This window comes from Dermacentor andersoni, chromosome 2 (genome assembly GCF_023375885.2).
Source record: "Dermacentor andersoni chromosome 2, qqDerAnde1_hic_scaffold, whole genome shotgun sequence".
Classification (NCBI taxonomy): Eukaryota; Metazoa; Arthropoda; class Arachnida; order Ixodida; family Ixodidae; genus Dermacentor; species Dermacentor andersoni.
Window position 1 is genome coordinate 96,639,510 of NC_092815.1, and position 20,637 is coordinate 96,660,146.

Below are 20,637 nucleotides of genomic sequence, written 5' to 3' on the forward strand. Positions count from 1 at the left end.
GTTTCCATTCTTTCTGCTCCTTCAAGATGTAGTTGTTCAATTCGAGAATATAGTTTCTGTAAAAGTAAAGTTTTATATCCCACATATAGAATGAAAAATTTAGTTTAAGTTTATCTTTCAGCTGGATTCAAAATATCTAAAGAAAATGTCACTGCACTCAAGCAGAAATTATGTCACCGCGCAAGTTATTATGGCAAAAACACAACCTCGCTTGAAGACATACTCACAGAAAACGTCAGAACATTTACAATTTGCTCTACAAGCCAAATAGGATTGACATGGAACCTCAAGCAAATTTTAAGGAAGAGGGGTGCCGGATTTCTCTTACAGAATGTAACGGTGTCAAAACAGCCTAAAAAGTACCTTCACCAAATTAAACAATGGGCAATATTTTTTTGCATGCCATGTACTGGCGTAGCAGTACAACGCTTCCATGCTCGCACGTAATTTTCAGAGAAGCATGCATATACGCGCTCATACGGGGTCACAGTTACCCAGAATAAGATGGCCATCCACCTCTGGGCATCAACAGCTTGGTCTCTGAAATTAAGTTTATTCACTCACTCTCCATGCCAAAACTTGGCCTAACAAGCACACTTGCGAACCTTCCCAAAAGTTTCATAAAGTTTACGAATGTTTGTTCACTTTACGATCTTACGAATGGTGCGTCAAGTTTTACGAAAAATAGATTCGACTTGCGAAAAAGTTTTAAAGGTGTTGAAGTGTGGGGCTGCGAAACATAAAAAATGCCTACATTAAAGAAATTTTGATTGCACCTTTGCCGCTCTTTCGAGGCCGTAGAACACACCTTCTTTACAGCGGTACTTGCTTCAAGCAAGTATCTTTGGACAAGTTCTTGAAGCAGGTGAAATTGGCAGAAGTAATGTCGCTGAAAAAATCGCTGCAATCTGCACAGGGTGGGGTGCTTTTCAGCTTATTCTGTTGTTGCTACCTTTTCGAGAAATCATCGTTAATCAAGTGCCTACGTATCTCACAAAATGCGTGCACACAGCGCAAATTTTATTAAAATGCATGCCTCCCCTACCCAACCTTCCTCCCCGTTATGTCCACTGAATTTTCACTAGTTCTGAAGTTCACAGGTTGGCAGGCATGCCAAATATGTCACCACTGAGGCTCTGCCGGAGGTTGCTCTGCTTATTGGTGGTGCCCAGTAAATTTTAATACACGTGCGCATAGTCCGCTGCTCAGCGCCACGACGGTCTCGTCGTACTCGGCGCTAGGTACATATCTGTCCGCTTATGCCGATATCAGCCTTTCTGCATTGCTTAGTGCTGCAACGTATGCTTCTTTCAACGATTCCCTTCAGTGGGAACAGAATTCGACGCCACTCCTAGAAGTACTAACGGCAATAGCGCAATAGCAGTGCTTCGTTAACGAGTTCAAGGCACTCACACCCTTAGTTCGCTTGGGAAAATGCGTTCACTGCGTTGCAGCATGATCATAAGTCATACTTAACGTGTTAGTGGGTAGTTAACTTGCGGTTACTGAAATCAAAATACGCCTTCACGTTGGCTGTTCCGCGTATTGGTCGTAAAGGTATCGCAGAAGCAGTTTATCACGTCTTCCCGTATTTCTTCCCTTCACGTCTTATCGCAAAATTTCCCTAGATTGAAATGAAGTACTGTTTTGCCTCGAGGAGGCTTGAATTCCTTAGGTCTAGTAAGACTTTCTTGGTATTGGCAGCACCGCCCCGAAGCTAGAGGTAGGCAGAGTCACACAAAACACATGCACGCACATACAGAACAATTGATTATTATGCAGCGCCTGTAAACTGAGAAAATAAAAGCAAGCAGACGTACAAAGAAACAAAATACTGCAGTCACATTCACAACACAATTAATTAGCTAGAGCAGGTCAACTTCCTATCGCTTCTGTTGCCAAACGTGATGTGGGAGGAAAAATTAATGGGGTGAATTCACCATTACTCTTTTAGTATAAAGAGAAAAAAAGGAGAAGGTGTAAGCACAGGCAAATTCAGAATGCTTTTTTCTTTGTCAGACCACCGCGTCATTGGCTGTCTACCAAGTTTGACTACTGAGACTGTCTCGTATCTGTTCTTACAAATCATCGTTTGTTACGAACTCCATTTTCGAATACGGGCCCATGATATCGCGACACTCATTCCGTGCAGAATTGTTCTGCCTAAGTACCCTAAAAATGCTGCCACATTAAAAGTGTTCAAAGTGAGCAGATGTTCAACAGGAAAGCTGTTTGTTAAATATTAACGTGTCAGATTAGAATCAGAATGCAGCAAGTAAGCGGAGCTTCATAAAAACAAAGTCGGTGTTCTCTCTCGTATCGTTCACGACGCCTACGTTCGCCGAAGTGGCTGCAGCTGCGACCTTGAGAGGGAGAAGACATCGAGCAGTCACCCAAGAGTTTCTGAATTGGGGATTTTCCGGAGAATTACTGGAAATTCTACAATGGCACTGCGATTATTCAGCTTCCATGGGAACGATAGCTGGTCATGTACCAGCTATCGTTCCCATGGAAGCTGAATAATCGCAGTGCCATTGTAGAATTTAGGTCATTGCCGTGCTTTTCGCTTCAAACGATCTCGTGAAGTTACTTATTATTTTTAACTTTTTTAAATTTTCCAACCACCCGTAACTTTCTGAACACGGGATCGCGATTAGCCTTTGCGTACATGTGCTATCATTACGAATTGCCGAATTTCAAACACAATTTTTTTTTGAAAAAAATGATCAGTTCGCAAGATCGTTAAAGCCATTTGAAGCCATACAGACGAAGTTTAGGCAAATGTATGTTCTGCCCGTTTTTCATATTGCTGGCTAAACAATCTTACTTCCAGCTCGCGCGGACACTAGCGCCAGACTTCCCGCTATTAACAGTTCTCGGAAGCTTTATGGCTCCAATATCCCTCACATCCTACCCTTGCCCCCCTATCAACGCTTATGCCAGCACTCTTAATGTGTCTTTGTCGAGCTCCTTGGATTGAGCTTGCCAAGCCTCTTTCTAGAAGCTGTCCGATCACGTGAGCGATTAGCAATGTCAGCGGGCAAGGCACACAATCGAAACCTTTCTGTAGAAACTTCTCATATCGACAAGGTGGCCGTACGTACGCTATACAATGCTATCTTTTTGCAGTTATCGATCCATACCCACGCCGCTTTCCGCCGAACGTTTCGGTCGTGTCCCAACACGCCACATGCAGCCATAGTCGAATTTCTGTCCGCGTCCTGCAAGCCACCGGATTCCGCCCAGCTACGCCTTGTATGCACAAAGTAGGTCGTTCATCAAATGTTCTCCATGTGTCCTGCTCGTCTTTCGTACTTATTCTTTGTTCCCGTGATGCATCTCCTCCAAGTCACTAGGCCACACCCAGTTTTAGTTCTAGCGTTCCTTTCACGTTATATATATATATATATATATATATATATATATATATATATATATATATATATATATATATATATATATATATATAGAGAGAGAGAGAGAGAGAGAGAAGGGAAAGCGAGGGGCTCCATTTTCGTTAAACATGAGCATTTTTTCATTGTCTTCATTGTATGCTGGCTTTATACGGCGTTGTTATATGTTGGCTTCAAATATATATATATATATATATATATATATATATATATATATATATATATATATATATATATACATATATTCGCTCGATGAATCACTCGATCAATCAGCCTCAATCTTTCTGCGAAGTAGATCACGCTGCAGCTCTGTGCTATCAGCTGCAACTGGCAACTGGACTCAGTAATTGCGGGTCACAATGCAATATTTTTTGTTCGGCAATGTCGGATTTCTAAGTGCTGGGGAAGTTGTTCAAGTTATCTACCAGGCCGTGGAAGAAAACCGAAACCACGTTGACCTCGACAGCAATCTTTAGAAATGATTAATAAGGGCGGGAAGACTAACTGCAGCCCCCTTAACAGGATCGATAGGGCGTATATCACGCTATACGCGGTTTTAATTACACCTATCTTTATCCCTAGCAGACTGCGTTAATTTCAGACAAGACTACCGCGAATGAAACGTATAGACGTTACAAGTCCTGCCGCAAAGCTTGTATTTAAACTAACTTCGTTTCAGTGAACGGCACCTCAGCAAGGCTAAAGTTTTGAGAGACAAGCCACAAGTAGAATGTAACGTAAAATGGAAACGAGTTGAAAGGTATGCCCTATCACTTAGGCAGCAGCATTTCGAAATGATTAGAATTTTTTATAAGCTATTCAAATTACCCTTACTTCAATTTCGTCCCACGAAAAATGAACTCCAGCAAAAAGCAAATGATGCATATTAACTGAGCATGTTGAAATCAACGTGAAACAAATCTATTGTCAAGGGTTCAACTAAATGCTACATAGAACCAAACGTGAGGCGTGCAATTGTAGCGTCATTCTAATTAAAGTTATGCAACATTAAATCTTATTCAATGGTCATGAACCACTGAGGTCACAATGTATTGCCATGCAATGTTTATGTTTATGCACTACACTGTCCGCAAGCTATGTGAAAATGTGATCGCCTGTTCACGTAGACGTCGGCGACGTTTGATCCGTGTCGAGAAAGGAGTGGTGGGGAACGGTGTATCTGAAATGAATTCTGGGGTCTTACGTGCGAAAAGCAGGATTTTATTATGAGATGCACCATAGTGAGGGACTACGGAATAATTCTGACCCCCAGGGATCTTTAATCTGGCCCCAATGTATGGGACACGGGCGTTTTCGCATATCGCGCCCATCGAAACGCAGGAGGTGTATGTAGCTGTAGAATGTCACAGTAGAAACACACGTATGTCACAGTACAGATATGTAGAGGAGGCATTTAAGGCTTCTGCACCCGTGTGTCACAGTGACCCAGGCGCAATACAAGACGTTAAAAAAAAACTGTTTGTCACACGCTATACCACCAAGAGCTTTGTGTGCATCGAAGATGCTGCCAGTTCACATTGTGTGCATAATTTTATGCCATTAATTTAGTTATTGTTTCATTAGTCACCAACCCAGGTGTGCGCGAAGCCACAGGTCAGCATGCAGGGAAGCTCGACGTATCCAAACACACACACACACACACACACACACACACACATATATATATATATATATATATATATATATATATATATATATATATATATATATATATATATATATATATATATATATATATATATATATCCACGACATTATACTGCTCAATAGTGACTGACGCGTTACCGTAGTGGGCTAAGCTAAGCAGGTTTTGCTTTAAAAACTATATTATCCTGTACAATACACTTATGCTTGCAGGGAAACGTGTGCTGCAGTTCTGCAATTTAATACGCTTTAAATTTATAAGCCGCTGTTATGTATGAATGATTCCTTCGCACGGCTAACCAAGTGCCCGTAATGTTTTCTTTCTTTAGCAATACGTGACGTATTCTGAAATTGGGACTCTAATTTCATAGATACGTAATGAGCCTTTGTTAGTCTCGTCTCAGTTACTCCAGGTGGGGGTAACCAGTAATTGCAGTAGGTCGCAATTAGACCAATCTAGCTCAGCGACACGTTTTGTCTTCGTAGGTTATTTCGCGCTTATCCGAATAAGCATGCTTCGTGCAGCGTCAACCACCGTTGCCATACGATGTCGCATCGGTGCGCACGAACGGGAAAGTATCCAATTAGAGTAGAAAATCAGAATGTCAGCATTACGTCTACATCATTAGCATTTCTTAGTTGTATGGCTCTTCGATTTTCGCGTTGTCGCAGACCTCTTCTTTCGTCTCAATGACCTCCTCCTCTCTCATTTACGGCAGCACACGCGATGGCTCGTGCGCTTCTGTCAATGAAAGAGGAGCGCTTTTTCCTACAATGCAAATCTCTCTTTTCTTCGAAGCACCAGCGGATGGTGTTGCTCTGCGCGCATCACGGCTGGCGGAAGCCTCCGAGTAGAGACGAGCGGCAGCTTCAACATGCGCGTTACGTGCTCACAACCGTCCTGTGAGTCCTTTTTCTTTTTTAATGTCTATAACTACGGCACACATTTGGTTCGCTCAATGCCATTCAAAAGTAATGCATAGCCGCCGCTATAGTGTACCACGTGCATATTATTGCTAACATCATGTATATTTTTCGCCTTTGATATGCTCCAAACGCTTTAACAGGCAGGTTCTGTCAATCTTTAGCAGGGAGCAAAGTCCATGTTTAGGCAACATAAAATTTTTCGTTGCACACACCTACAAAGTACAGGTAAGCACACTATAAACTGTGTGTCCCTGGAGTCAGTGATGCTGAGGCATAAAAATGAAAAAAGAAGTGTTTTGACTGCACGTACCTGGAGGTAACCGTCTCTAAAACAAAATCAAATACAGAATTTTAAATTAACGTTCAAGCTTGAATAACAAAACAGGCAACCGGAAAGGATGCGTGCAGTATCTAAACACGTGAGGCAACGCTTGATTCACAAAATGACCGAAACAGATGAGAGTTTCGCCAGCTGCATAGACTACTAAGAGAACCAAATCCAGTCCAGTGAGGTCATAAAGACCACAAATATGCCAGAAGCGTTCGACGACAAATTGTGAGCGATTACGTCACAAACTCAACGTTTTGTCGACAAGAAAACGAAAACACTCGCAATAAGGTTTTTAGACGGGAGGATCTGAATATGACCGAGAGGACCTCGTGTCGCCGTTATGGACGATTGCAGAAAAGAACTAAGAATAGCGCTGACTGGGTTGCTGGGTTCCCGCCACACGTTTTCATAGATGCTGAACATATGCTATAAACTAGCTTATCCTTCCCTCATCTGCGCAGACAGGCATGAATTCAGGGCGCAATAAATTACAAACTCACGCTTATCTGGCCGGAATTCAAGTGTGTAGTTCTATCCTGCTGCCTCGTATATTTTGCGGTCATGCGCACTACGTCGCTGCATTTAGCGAAGAACAAACGCATTTATGATCGCACTCCTTTAAAATGCCACGCATCCAATGCACACTCAGTTCAGGCTGTCGCTACTTTGCCCTGCCTCAAAGGAGATAAGTGAGCGGACAGTTAGGCAATAAATCTTCCCCAGCAAGAGCGCTCCCCAGTGACCCGCGTTGTACAGTTACCGCTCGCAAACTCGCACGGCCTTCACTGAATAGCTTCTACATTCAATGTGGGCGGTGTGCGTGTTCTGTTCTTTAATTTCGTCCATGTACCCTGAATAGCAATGCAGACGAGGGGATGTCTATGCTTTAGCAACAAATATTTGACGGGGGTTTCCAGCAATAGTCTTGCGCTGAAGCAAAATAAAAAGAAGGCTCATAAATTCAACGATAGAGTTCTGGATGCGGAATCATAAAGTAGGTTACAAGAAATAAATGGTATGGCTGAAAAACACAATCAGCGTTCACTTCCCCGCTAAGAGCAGTTAACTGAAACTCCGTTATTACGCAAACCCAAGCGGCCTGTGGAGTTGGTGTCATACGACCCACTCACCTTGAAAGTTGTTCCTCTAAACAAAGGAATATGAATAGGGGTCGCCCAGTTGCTATTCGTGATCATGAATGCTCAGACAGAGCTCCCACTCCGAACTCGAGTTTATCGCATTGATACCTCATTGCATGGCGACTAGTAGAGTGGAGTGTGTGAGCACGAGCCCGTGTTGCCGTATTATTGATGGACGATTTTCGATCGTTGATGGATCGCTGGGATTTTGTAGTCCCAAAGCAACACTGGTGGTATGAGTTACGCCAAAGCCGAGGGCACCGTAATAATTTTGGCCAGCTGAAATTAAATCAGTCAAACAGTCAAAAACTATAATAGTCAACAGGATACCTTGCAACAAGACTAAAGAACACGATAGCCACGAGGCTATTAACCTTGTTTAAAGTGTGCCCAAACAACAATACACTAGCTTTTTTCCCCTCGGAATGCAGCCGCTACGGACTCGAAGCGAACCCACGACTTTGTATTCAGCAGCAAAACGCCATTCCAAACGGCGAGTAGCATTTTATTGCGATAGTAATTACAACTACACTCGAAGCGCAGGCACCGCCCTACCGTCAAGCTATCGACGTAGCGAGCCTTCATACGTACGCCAACGCCAATGCTGGAGGTTGAGTGTAATGACACGTGTACTTCTTTATCTTTATCGGGCGACCACGTTTCACCGCCTAACAAATGTTATCGCACAGCGCAGGACGCTCCTGCATGTATAGGAGAGAGAGAGAGAGAGAGAGAGAATGAAGAGGAAAGGCAGGGAGGTTAACCAGATATGAGTCTCCGGTTTGCTACCCTACACTGGGGATGGGGGATAGGGGTTAGAAAGATATAGGAAGTTTCTGGAATGTTATCTATGGTTCCATCCGCCATCTGTGACCGAACCATGTGTAATGTGATTGCATGTATGCGCGACACGAATAAAGTAGGACATTGTGGAAGACACGCGGGTCGCAGCGATTACTTTGGAACGTTCGACGACTGATGTATAAAAGCTGACGCGCTGATCAGATTTCGACGACCGCCAATCCTGTTCGCCGCTATTGCTGTCTTTTGAATGTATCTTGCTTGTGTGGGCACAAGTTCGCCCAATAAAACGCTAGTTTCGCCATTCACCGTTTTGCTTTCTTCACCGTCACTACCACGTGACAGTATGAAGGCTCCCTAACTGATGACGCCTGCACGGCCAGCGCGTGCAGCGTTATAAACCCTTCATATACCCGATAGATGCGCAGTGCGTTTGGCTGCGAAAAAATTTGGAGGGCAGTTAAACTTCGCCTTTAGGGGAAGGCGATAGTATTCAGCGATCCCGGACGGCTTCTTACGCTTCCCGCAAGTGTTGCTTATGTAACGGAAACGTTTACCGGGAAACGCTGGCGGCGAGCGCTTTGCATGAAAGCGAGCTTTCTGGTAGAAAAGCGCGGCCTCGTGCGTGGGCCGACCTTCTGTAGTTGTTCTGCACTTTTAATATTTCAGTCCGAGAAGAGTTAACATGAGAGGTTTGCGCTGTCGGTGTTTTGTTTCGCGACACTTGTTTGTGGGCTGTAATTCTCAAAATTCCGAGGAAGTTACTTTGTAAAGAATGTAAGACAAGGTATGAGCAACTTTATTGATAGGATGGTGTGGCAACATAACCCGCATATATCGCATGCCATATAGCAAGGCGTGGCATATACAGATACCTAAGTATGTACGGCAATTTTCGCTCGCGTACAACTCCGCCGACGCCGGATTTTCTGCGACACGGGGCCCTTAACGCTATTGGGGGCGAGATAGAACGGAGTCGCCGCCTGGCGGACACTGGCTGCATAATAATAATGCTGCATTAACCCACTACCAACACCGCTTTTGAGAAGTGCATTTAACAATAACCGAACTAATGACGGTAGTTCACGCGTTCGCTTTATGTCTTGATTGTAGCGACCAAATAGACGTAATATTTCTTGGTTTTAATAAGGCTTTTGACAAGGCCCCGCATGATAAACTAATTTTAAAGCTTACATTCTTTGCAATCCCTGAAATCTTTATGAACCGGATTTCCGCATACCTGGCTAACAGTCAGCAACACACTGACATTGGAGGACAACTTTCCGAAAGTCTGCCAGCCACGTCAGGGGTTTCACAGGTTAGTCTCCCGCTAGATCACGCACCCTCCGCTTCGCCGATGGAGGAACGCCCATTGTGCTTGGTATCTCTGCCGCTCGCATTGGCATCGCGGGGAGTCTAACGACTGTTTTGTTTGCCGTTTTGGAACAATGCCCTTACGATGTTATACTCGGCTTAGACCTTTTTATCGTCCCATTCAGCCCGGCTTGATTGCGCGTCTAGTGTCTTTCTGCTTGAACTGCCCCACGGCTGCTATGGCCCACCAGTCTCACAACCACGGTTATGCTCTCCCGAGGACATCCGCCTGTCGCCTCAAACCACTATGTACGTCGCTCTACTATCGTTGCCATCTGTTCCTGACCGTGTCTATATACTATGTCCCACGGCTGGCATACTGCGTGAAAGAAATGTAGCCGTTCCCCATACCACGATCACTGAGACGATCAGACTTCGCTCACTCTCCTTAATTTTACCTGCTTGACTCAAATTCTTCCTAGAGGCTTGTCTTTGGGCGACATCTCGCTTGCGAACGATTGGGAGATATCGGCACTTGACTGCGAAATTCCGTCGCCGTCTACAGCAACCTCCGATTCAGCGACTTTCACAGACGAACTTAGCAAGATGACTGCACCTGACATTCTTCCAGCACAAGTTGCTGACCTCCGCCGTCTCTTGGGAACTTACCGCAACATTTTTTTACCTGGGTGGCCGCCCTTTAGCCCACACATCAATGGTCACCCATCGTATTTACACCGGAGAGGCCCTCCGATACGCCGCGAGCTGTACCATGTTTCAAATGCTGAACGACAACTGATACAAAAAGAAGTCGATAATATTTTGACTAAGGGCTTATCAAGCGGGTAGATAACAGAAGGAGAGGTCTGAGCGAAGAGAATCTGATAAGGCTAGTCCACGCTTTCTAGTTACGCCATTTCACGTACGTAGCGGTCATGCACGTCTGGAAGAGGGCCGAGCGAGACAAGCTAAATGCCATGATAAGATCAAGAGCGCGCTCAGACTACCAAAGTACACACGCACTGACCGACTCCTGCAGTGGGGTATTCATAATACCCTGGAGGAAATTGCAAAAGCACAAGAAAGGGCACATATTCTCAGACTCTCCGGCCCCAGGGCGGGGAGACAACTCCTAACAGAGATGGGCGACCCCCCGGCCACTGTCGAAAACGCCTACCAGGGCCTCCCGAAAGAGCAGAAAGACAACATCCTCATATCTCCCGCCCCGCGCAATATGCATCCCCAGCGCAACGTAGAAAGAAGGCCAGGGCCGTGGCGCTCCCACGCCGCGCGACAGGACTCCCTGTTCACCTCACTTATAGTTCACCTCACTTATAGTTGGCGCTGAGACGGCGCCTTTACAGGCGGGGGTTATGTTACGGCGAAACCAAGAGTGGCGCCAGTGAGAAGAAGACGATTTGACGTGTAGATGTACAATCGGTCTCGACGGCCATCTTGCTTATGCCTCGTTATCGCTCTTGTAAATATTGTAAATGCTTCTTTATATTTGTGACTTCTGCAATATGTAATGAAGCAGACGCGCCCCTGTGTATGTGCCGTCTGAAGAGGAAGACGAAAGGCCGTGCCGTTATCGCGAGCGAGCCCTGTCATATGGCCAGGAGATTATTCCGCAGGTATATTCTTTAAAATATCTGGGAATGATTTACACCGAAAAGCTAAATTGGCAGACACACATAGAGTACATCGCATCTAAGGAAGCACGCGCTGTTGATTTATTACGAAGAGTCTGCAGCAGTCGTTTTGGAATGCGCAGGGAGACCTTGCTGATGATTTATTGTATCTATGTCCGCCCCATTCTAGAGTTTGGATGCGTGTTATTTTCAGGAGGTCCTAGGTATAAGTTACGTCCTCTGGTTCTTTTAGAACGCGAATCACTACGTCTGTGTCTCGGCCTTCCAAAATTTGTAGCAAATAATATTTTATATCATGAAACTCACCTGCCTTCTCTTCAAACTCGATTTTGTATACTGACAGTCCAAACATTTCTAAACATCTATGCTTCTCCCCAGAAACGCTCCTACTATATTTTTACTCGAGAACCAACTGCATTCTTTGAGAATCAATGGCCCAGACTGCATTGTCCCCAGGTTGTTTTTGTGCAGAAGCCATTACAGCCATTACAAATATCAATCCGTGATGTGGCTTTTCAAAATTTACCTACTTCGACAGCAAGTGTTGAATTTGGCGATATATTTCCCAATAACGCTAAGCTTCTACCTATTGGATACCTAAAAGGTTTATTAGATGACCACCTTGACACCCTCCAAATAAATGCAGTAATAGCCACAAATGCTTCTGTCAGTGAGGAGAAGGCCGGAGTGGGCATTTTTTCAACATCATTAAATTGGTCTTTCTCTCTTCGACTACCCGACTTTACGCCAATATTTCAAGCAGAGTTATTGGCAATCATCCTAGCTCTACGCAAACTTCCCACATCTATTTCTTCAGCCGTAATCTTAACCGACTCCTTGTCTGTTTGCTCCGCTTTATCTGTGCCCAATCCAAGTATCATTCTCCGAGAATTTCATTCACTGGTTCCCCAACATCTACGCCTCATCCACCTGGTATGGGTGCCAGGGCACGTGGGGCTCACTTTAAACGAGTCAGCAGACGCACTAGCAGCGGCATCTCTTAAAGGCCCGGTACTGAGGATCTTAAAACCTTCGGCATACGTCACTTCTGCAAGATTTAAAAAATTTTCCATTCAAGAAGAACATGCCAAATCATGTGTATTAGATAACGCCGATTTTCAGCACCTTAGATTTCCTTGGCACAGTGTATGGTGTGCAACAAGAAAATTTGAAGTTTCATTTACGCGCCTGCGTTGCCGAATACCACGGCTTAATTTCTATTCCCATAGGTCTGGTTTGGCACCTTCTCCTAAATGTTTTTACTGCAATGAACCCGAAACTATGGATCATTATTTTCTTGAGTGTCGTAGGTTCAAAGTGCATAGAAAACGACTTCTAGAAGGTCCCTTCCGCCAACTTGGATTAGCCATCACGCTACCTATCATTCTGTCTCTGGGGGCGTCGGCACTAGGACACTGTAATAGGAACGTATGTGATGCCATATATAATTTTATAATGGAAACAAGGCGACTTCCATGCTAATTTTACTGTTTTATTTTCCAAAACAAGAAACCAAAACAAAATATTAGCTTCTAATTTTAAGAAACTATAGCATGAAAATTATTATTAACGATTAGAATTAATTTAATATCACATTTTCAGTAAAAAAATCCTATTTAGGCATTTATTCTCTTTGAACCCACTGCCGCCCGATTCATGGCCAATCCCCCGTAGTGGGTTGTGCTATATCTACAGGCTCCAAACCAAACCAAAACCAAACCTGTGCTACGGACAGCCCTTGCGGTGCCTTGATTTACCTTACGTTCCACAATTTAGTGAACGACAACAAACCTCGTCGCATTTGGTGGAGGTTTTTTGAGATCGTTCGCCTCGTCCCAGAGCTCTGCACTCGAACCCTGCCAACAAGATCGCCCTGCACTAAGCCTGATCCCGCCACCTCGTTGACTGCACCACCGGCTGCCACTGTCATCTGCGCCGGCGTCCCTCGTCAACGCGACCCACCAATTTTCAGTGGGACCGCCGAACATGACGTGGAAGAGTGGCTGTCATCATACGAACGTGTAAGTGCCCATAACAAATGGGATGACCAGTGTAAGCTGACCCACGTGCCTTTCCACCTAGCCGACGTAGCCAAACTTTGGTTCTTCAACCACGAATCAGACTTTACAAGCTGGTCCGCGTTTAAGATTCTGTTTGCTGAAGTGTTTGATCGCCCAGGTGTGCGTAAGCTACGCGCTGAACAGCGTCTACGCCAGCGCGCACAGCAGCCTGCAGAGACATTCCCCAACTACATCGAGGATATTCTCGATTTGTGCAAGCGGGTAAATCCCAGCATGTCAGAGGATGACAAGATCAAACACATCCTCAAGGGCATCGAGGACAGCGCATTACAGATGTTGCTGGCCAAAAGCCCAACTAGCGTATCCGTCCTCAGTAACCTCTGCCAGAGCTTTGACGAGCTGCGCCGCCAACGTTCCATCGCCAGCCAGAACATTCAGCATGCCGATTCCGTCTCGAGCATCACTATTTCTACCGAAATAACCAACACGACCCTCTCGCAGCATATCAAAGATGTTGTTCGTGAAGAGGTGGCCAGGCAGCTCTCGCTGCTACCTCACAGCGATGCACCTACGACAGCTTTGCCTCCAACGCTGCAGCAAGCCATCCGAACTCATATATCTGAAGCGCTTCCTGCAGCTCCTGCTGTCTGCACGGACACCTGCGCAGATAGCTTCCTTTTCATCACCCATGCATCCGGCTTCATTTCCAGTTGCCCGACCGTCACGACAGTTTTTTCGTCCCACCGAGACGTGGCGCACTCAAGACAACCGGCCTAGCTGCTTCTCCTGCGGCATTGCTGGCCATGTGGCGCGCTTTTGTCGCTGCCGCGCCCCAACTACGCGTGCCACTTTTGACACGCCCAGCTACGTGCCACAATACGCCGCCACGCCTCCATTTTCACCGTGACGTCTTGACACTGATCGCCGGTCGGAAACTCGGCGTTCCCGTTCCCCTCGTCGGCGTTCGATTTCGCTCCTGCGTCGTCGAGCTCCCACTAGAGAAAGAAACTGACCAGTGCAGTTCCCGAGGCAAGAACTGTAAATACATCGATGTTCTCAAGACCTCAATCTTTGCCGCAAAATGTTATTACCGTTTTTGCAGAGGGAGTACCCGCAGTAGCACTAGTCGATGCCGGAGCAGCCGTTTCCGTCATTCACGAGAGCCTTTGCCGCAAGCTACGAAAAGTGACACAGCTCGCTCTGGCCTGGTGCTCGCCACTGCCAGCGCGCAGCGAATTCACCCTTTAGCTGAATGCACGGCCCGGGTCGTCATCAACGACGTGCTGTACATGATCGAGTGTTTCGTGCTACCATCGTGCTCTCACGACCTCATCCTTGGTTCGGATTTCCTGTCACGTCATCATGCTGTCATTGACTGTTCGCTGCATAAGTGTCGCTTTTACCACTATGTGAATCACTGCCGACCAGCTCTCCTCACTTTGCCGCCAAACTCACTGTTGATGCCGACACAACCATACTTCCTGAGTCGTCGATGGCTGCTGTCTTGTCGTCTGACGCCGCATCTGACGCCACTGTAGTGTTCACGCCGCTCAATGTGTTTTCTCAACGCAAGGACATTGTTCTTCCGTTTTCCGTGCTTACTGTAACATGTGGGTCAACTGTGATGCTGGTTGCTAACTACTACCAGTACCCAATCAGCCTACTGCGTGGAGAGACCGTAGGATACTTTCAGGTGGTCGACTACGTCGACGACCTCGATGCTCCTACCGACCCCCTCCGTCACGTTGACGCCATCGCTTCGGTCTCCGGCTCATCACCTTTAGTAGGTTTTGACAACGCCATCGACCCTGCTCTTTCCCCATCTCGTCGCCGCCAACTTCTTGCTCTCCTTCACAAGTTTGTGTCTTCTTTCGACTGTCATCAGACGTCACTGGGCCGTGCCACCGGTGTTTCTCACACCACCGACACCGGTTCCCACTCCCCCTTGCGACAGCGCCCGTATCGTGTCTCCGCCAAAGAGCGCCGAATCATCACGGAGCAAGTGGACGACATGCTCAAACGTAGAGTCATCCGTCTCTGTCAAAGTCCTTGGTCTTCACCTGTCGTATTGGTGAGAAAAAAAGATGGCTCCATTCGCTTTTGTGTCGACTACAGACGCCTAAACAAGATAACGAGAAAAGACGTTTATCCACAGCCTCGAATCGATGACGCTCTCGACTGTTTACAAGGCGCAGAATAGTTCAGTTCCTAGGATCTGCGCTCCGGGTACTGGCAAGCTCCAATGGCCGAGCCTGACCGTCCGAAAACCGCATTCGTTACACCCGATGGCCTCTACGAGTTTAACATCATGCCCTTCGGGTTGTGCAACGCGCCTGCTACTTTTGAGTACTTTTGAGCCTGCTAACACCATGCCCTTTGTTGGCTTTCTTCCTTGAAAGACCCGTCTGGACGCTTGGGACGTTGGGCGCTTCGCTTGCAATAGTACGACATCCGCGTCATGTACCGCTCCGGTCGCAAACACTCCGACGCTGATGCGCTCTCTCGCTCCCCACTGACGCCTGATTTGGCGTCTTTGTCAGCTTCCTCGTCCACCCTGTCACCGTTCACCATCACTGGCATGCTCACAGAGCAGCGCAAGGACCCAACCCTTGCAATGTTACTTGACTACTTTGTTGCTCCGTCTGATGTCCCTTCGATACGAGCATTGCGTATAACCCACTTTTCCGTGCAGGACAACATTCTATATCGCTGCAACTACACGCCCGACGGACGCAAATGGCTCCTCGCTATACCTCGTCATATGCGCTCTGACGTCTGCGCGTCTTTTCACGCTGATCCCCTAAGCGCTCATGCCGGCATCCTCAAAATTTACACAAGGTTGTGTCAGCGCTATTATTGGAGAGGCGTGTACAACTTTGTGCAAAAGTACATTCAGTCTTGCACTACATGTCAACAAGGCAAGACACCTACCCAGCGTTTCACAGGACTGTTGCAGCCGTTACGATGCCCGTCTCGTCCGTTCGACTGCGTCGGCATCGACCTCTACGGCCCGTTTCCATGCAGCGGGCGTGGAAATCGGTGGATTATTGTCGGCGTAGATCACCTTACTCGCTACACTGAGACTGCAGCTCTGCCAGCAGCAACCGTCCGTGACGTTGGTTCTTTCTTCCTTCGTAATTTTGTTCTTCGCCACGGTGCTCCCCGAGAATTACTGAGTGATAGGGGCCGTGTCTTACTGTCGGAGGGCATCCAAGCCCTCCTCACTGAGTGCAGGATAATTCATCGCAAATCAACCGCGTACCATCCCCAAACCAACGGTCTGACCGAGCGCTTCAGTCGCACACGGCGACATGTTGCGGATGTATATTTCATCCGACCACTCCAACTGGGACACTGTACTTCCCTTTGTTACGTTCGCGTACAACACCGCGACGCAAGCGACTACCGGCTTTTCCCTCTTTTTCCTTGTGTATGGCCGTGAGCCTTCGTGCCCTTTGGACACCATACTGTCGTACCAACCTGACGCTACAGAGTATACTCCGTTTTCCGAAGTCGCCAAATATGCTGAAGATTGCCGTCAGCTGGCACGTACCCTGACTACTGAGACTCAAGAACGTCAAAAGACAAGACATGACCGTGCTCATCAACCACCGCACAACTTTGCTCCTGGTTCGCTTGTGTGGCTTTGGATACCAGCCCACATTCCTGGCCTTTCTTCCAAACTCCTGGCGCGTTGTCACTGTCCGTACCGTATCATCGAGGCCACTTGACCGGTCAACTACATCGCCGAACCGCTCACAGTGTCACCAGACCTGCGTCGTCGTGGGCGAGAGACAGTATATGTCAACCGCTTGAAACCGTATTACGACCTGCTCATCTTCTCCGCGCCCTGAGTCGCCAGAATAGCTACGCTTCGCTCCCGGGGCATTGTAATGAAGCAGACGCGTCCCTGTGTATGTGCCGTCTGAAAAGGAAGACGAAGGGCCGTGCCGTGGTCGCGAGCGAGCCCCGTGGTATACGGACAGCCCTTGCAGTGCCTTGATTTACCTAGCCTTCCACAACTTTGTGAACGACAATAAACCTCGTCACAAATGTAACAATATGTCGCCCTTCAACCCTCGCCTAGTCACGTGGTATCACAGCGTCGAGGATCCGAGCAAGCGTAGCTGCGATGCTTCTACAGAGCGGATCACGTGGCGTCAGGTCACATCTGCCACACAAGCGCTCTGCCGGCTCAAGATCATGCCTTGCGAGATGTGGCCCAGTTCAGATTTTGCTCTAAATAAAACTGCATGGCGTAGGCAGCGCTGATACGGTGGCGCACACAGGGACACTGACACGTGAACACGAAAGGAACATTGACTTTGAGCGTGCTTACGTGTCAGTGTGCCCGTGTGTGCCTACTTAGCAGCGCAACCATGCACCACACAGTCATGCCACACCAACGAGCGCCCGCCGAAGAACTCTTGAAAAAGAAGATTCGCAAAGCAAACAACCATCAGTATGAATTATTATTCTTTTGGGCAAATATCTCTCTTCTCAAATATTGACGTACACTCTGCATTGACACGCGTGTCCTGTTTCCGAGAGACCCCATAATCCCCAAATATCTTACGCGTTTTCTTAACACACAATCTTTTTCATACACAGAGCAGATCTCGCAGCTTATAGCAAACATTTTTGAAGCACTGTAATGCCTTCTTTGCAACCGATACTTGCTCCGAAAGCTTTACGCATACTTCCATTTTCTTCTGCTCTGTTCGGTTATTATTGCGTTGATGTGCAGAAAATGAAACAGGGAGGAGCTCGGCCAGCTGACTTATTTTAGGTGCACAGGTAAAAAATTAAACAGCAAAAAAAAGTGTCATTAAAGACATTCGTGTAGCAACATTGTGACTATTCAAATGTTTGACTAGATACAGCGTTAAATAGCCTTAGCGTTATTGTAACATATGCTTCAGTATTAGTTCATTCACCAGCGACTCGTGGGAACAAAGTAGTGATCGTATTTGAGAACTCTAGCATACGTCCCGACAACTACATAGAATAATACAATAGCGCATCTTATTATGATGCCAGCGCTCTGTACTTGACAAATGCGGGAATCAACAAGTGTACCTTTTGTATAATAAATTATGCATATTGAAAACAAAGCGCGTTGTGGAAACAGCTTGACTACGCTTCTTGAACCGGGATACGGAAACAACTTGTAAAATGTGGAGTTTGTTTTAATATTTCATTGCTCTGAACTTTGTGCTAGCGATTGTTGTATTACACAGCACTATCTTGGAGGAGTTCAAGAACTTTCCCGAGAAAAAGATAGGAATGTTCCTTTCCACGCAGACCACTCGTATCTATTTGTGGTTTGCGCTTTCACCAAAAAGCGCTAGAACTCTCAAGGCGATAGAGCAGCTATTCCAGACTTCGAACGTATTTCGACACAACTGGCTTGGTCACGACGGTCAGGTTAGTCTTGAAGTGGTATTCTAAGAAGATGCACTGAAACAGCAACCACATCAACTAAAACTGCACACTACAACGCAAGAGGCGGTTCCTGTGTTGTGTGGGCAACAAAGAATAAAGTGCCTGAGCTGGAACAGTAAGATGGATTGCCGTCTTCGAAAGTGCAAGCGATGTCTCAGTTTCCACGGTAGAGTGCCGAAAAGCCAAGCAAAACCGTTACGTTTTCCATAGCAGAAAACAATTGCGCTGACAAAGGAGGCCGAACGAGAAAAAAACCAAGCGTTCTTGAACCAAGCGATCTTGGTGCCGTGAAGATCTGCTGCAGCCGTCGGCAATGTTCTCACCTACACACCGGCTGACTCCATCGTTTCAGAGTCGTTTGGCCACCGACGGCGTTCCTTCGATGGGTGTTGTTGGTGCAGGGCAGTAGGAAAATTGTGCGGGCGAGCTGACGCGGCTTCTTGTAGAAAAAACTACCGCAAACTGCCCTCAAGTCGAAGCTCGGTTTGTCTTACATGTCAGCGCAGATGCTGCGTCTCGGAGCGTAATAATGGGTCAGCCTTCCCGGAACAGCATTTGTGCTCACGCGGAAGCGGGCTCTGAGGCAACCTCTGCGCTGACCATTCAGACGTACTCCCCGAACACCTTATGTAACCAAGGAAAAGGTCGCGATGGGAGCTATATATAGGTGGCTGTTTTTCGAGTGTCTCAGTGCGAGGCCATTACTATTCCAGCACAAGCAGAGTTCCGTACTAAGATCTTCAAGCGTTACTCAGTTGCTTCAAGCGTTACTGTGGCCATGAGTTATTGCTTCCAGAGCTACGTGGTCACCCCTACCCTGACCAGTACGACACTGAAAGATGCCTAAAGTGCACTCTGGATTTCCTCTTCCCGTATTAGGTGGGTGGTGGCGCAGTAAGCTCGTCATTTGTCGTTCCGCCATCAGCTTTCCATCCGAGAAAATAAATATTGTTTCTTTTCAAGGGGGAAGAAGAAGAAGACCACGGAGTGCAGGCGTGCTTCGTGTCGGCTCCTCTATTTTCCTATGTTTTTGGCGGATTATCGAGCTTCTCGTGGTAATTCTTCTTACCAGCGATCGGCGGACTCTTCAGGACTCCCCCGACACCAAGTTTCGCCAGGTGGGCCCATCTTCTGGCCGATAAGCAGCGCCTTTTGTCCCGCCACGCAGGCGGGACGAGCTAAGCCTATCTCCACGTAGGCCACTATTTCCCGGCCGCCGCGGCGGCGGGGCGTGCCAAGCTTACCGTGCAAAGTGCCAGGCCTTTCCTGACGTTAAATGGAAGTTGTCCAGGTAGAAGGAACAGATATTAGGCCGGAAGATTTAGGCGAGGTAGCGGGGTGGTGCGATGTCAAGAGGAAGAAACAGGCCGACGGTGCGACCGAGTCGGCGCATTACCAGCATGTGCACATGCAGCGACGGACGGTAGCCACATCGACTACGGGAGCCACCACAGCGCAGTACAAAAGGAAGTACGCCCGTCAAGTGCAGCAGGTTGCCATGGCAAGCCGAATGCCAGAGTTACCGCCGGACGATTACAAAATCGTCGTACGCCCCCGAGGCGGCTTCAACGTGCGCGATTACGGGACGGATCGCATTTACTGCTGCCTACGTAACGCGGCGGGTGTAGGCAGAGAAGCGGCCGGGGAAGATAGCATCTGCCTCAACGTTAAACAGAACGTGGTGGTGCTCAGCACACCGTCTGAAGACAGAGCCAAACGCTACGGAGCCATTAGCAAGCTTTGCATCGGAGACCGGGAGTTTGAGGCGAATACCTATCAAGCCGCCCCGGAGAACACTTCCAAGGGCCTGATTAGGAACATTTCCAAGAGCGAGAGCCCGGCAGACGTCATCGCTAATCTAGTGACGCAGCGCAACCCCGGAGTGCTGCACGCGAAACGCATGAGCAACACGGACAACATAATCGTTTT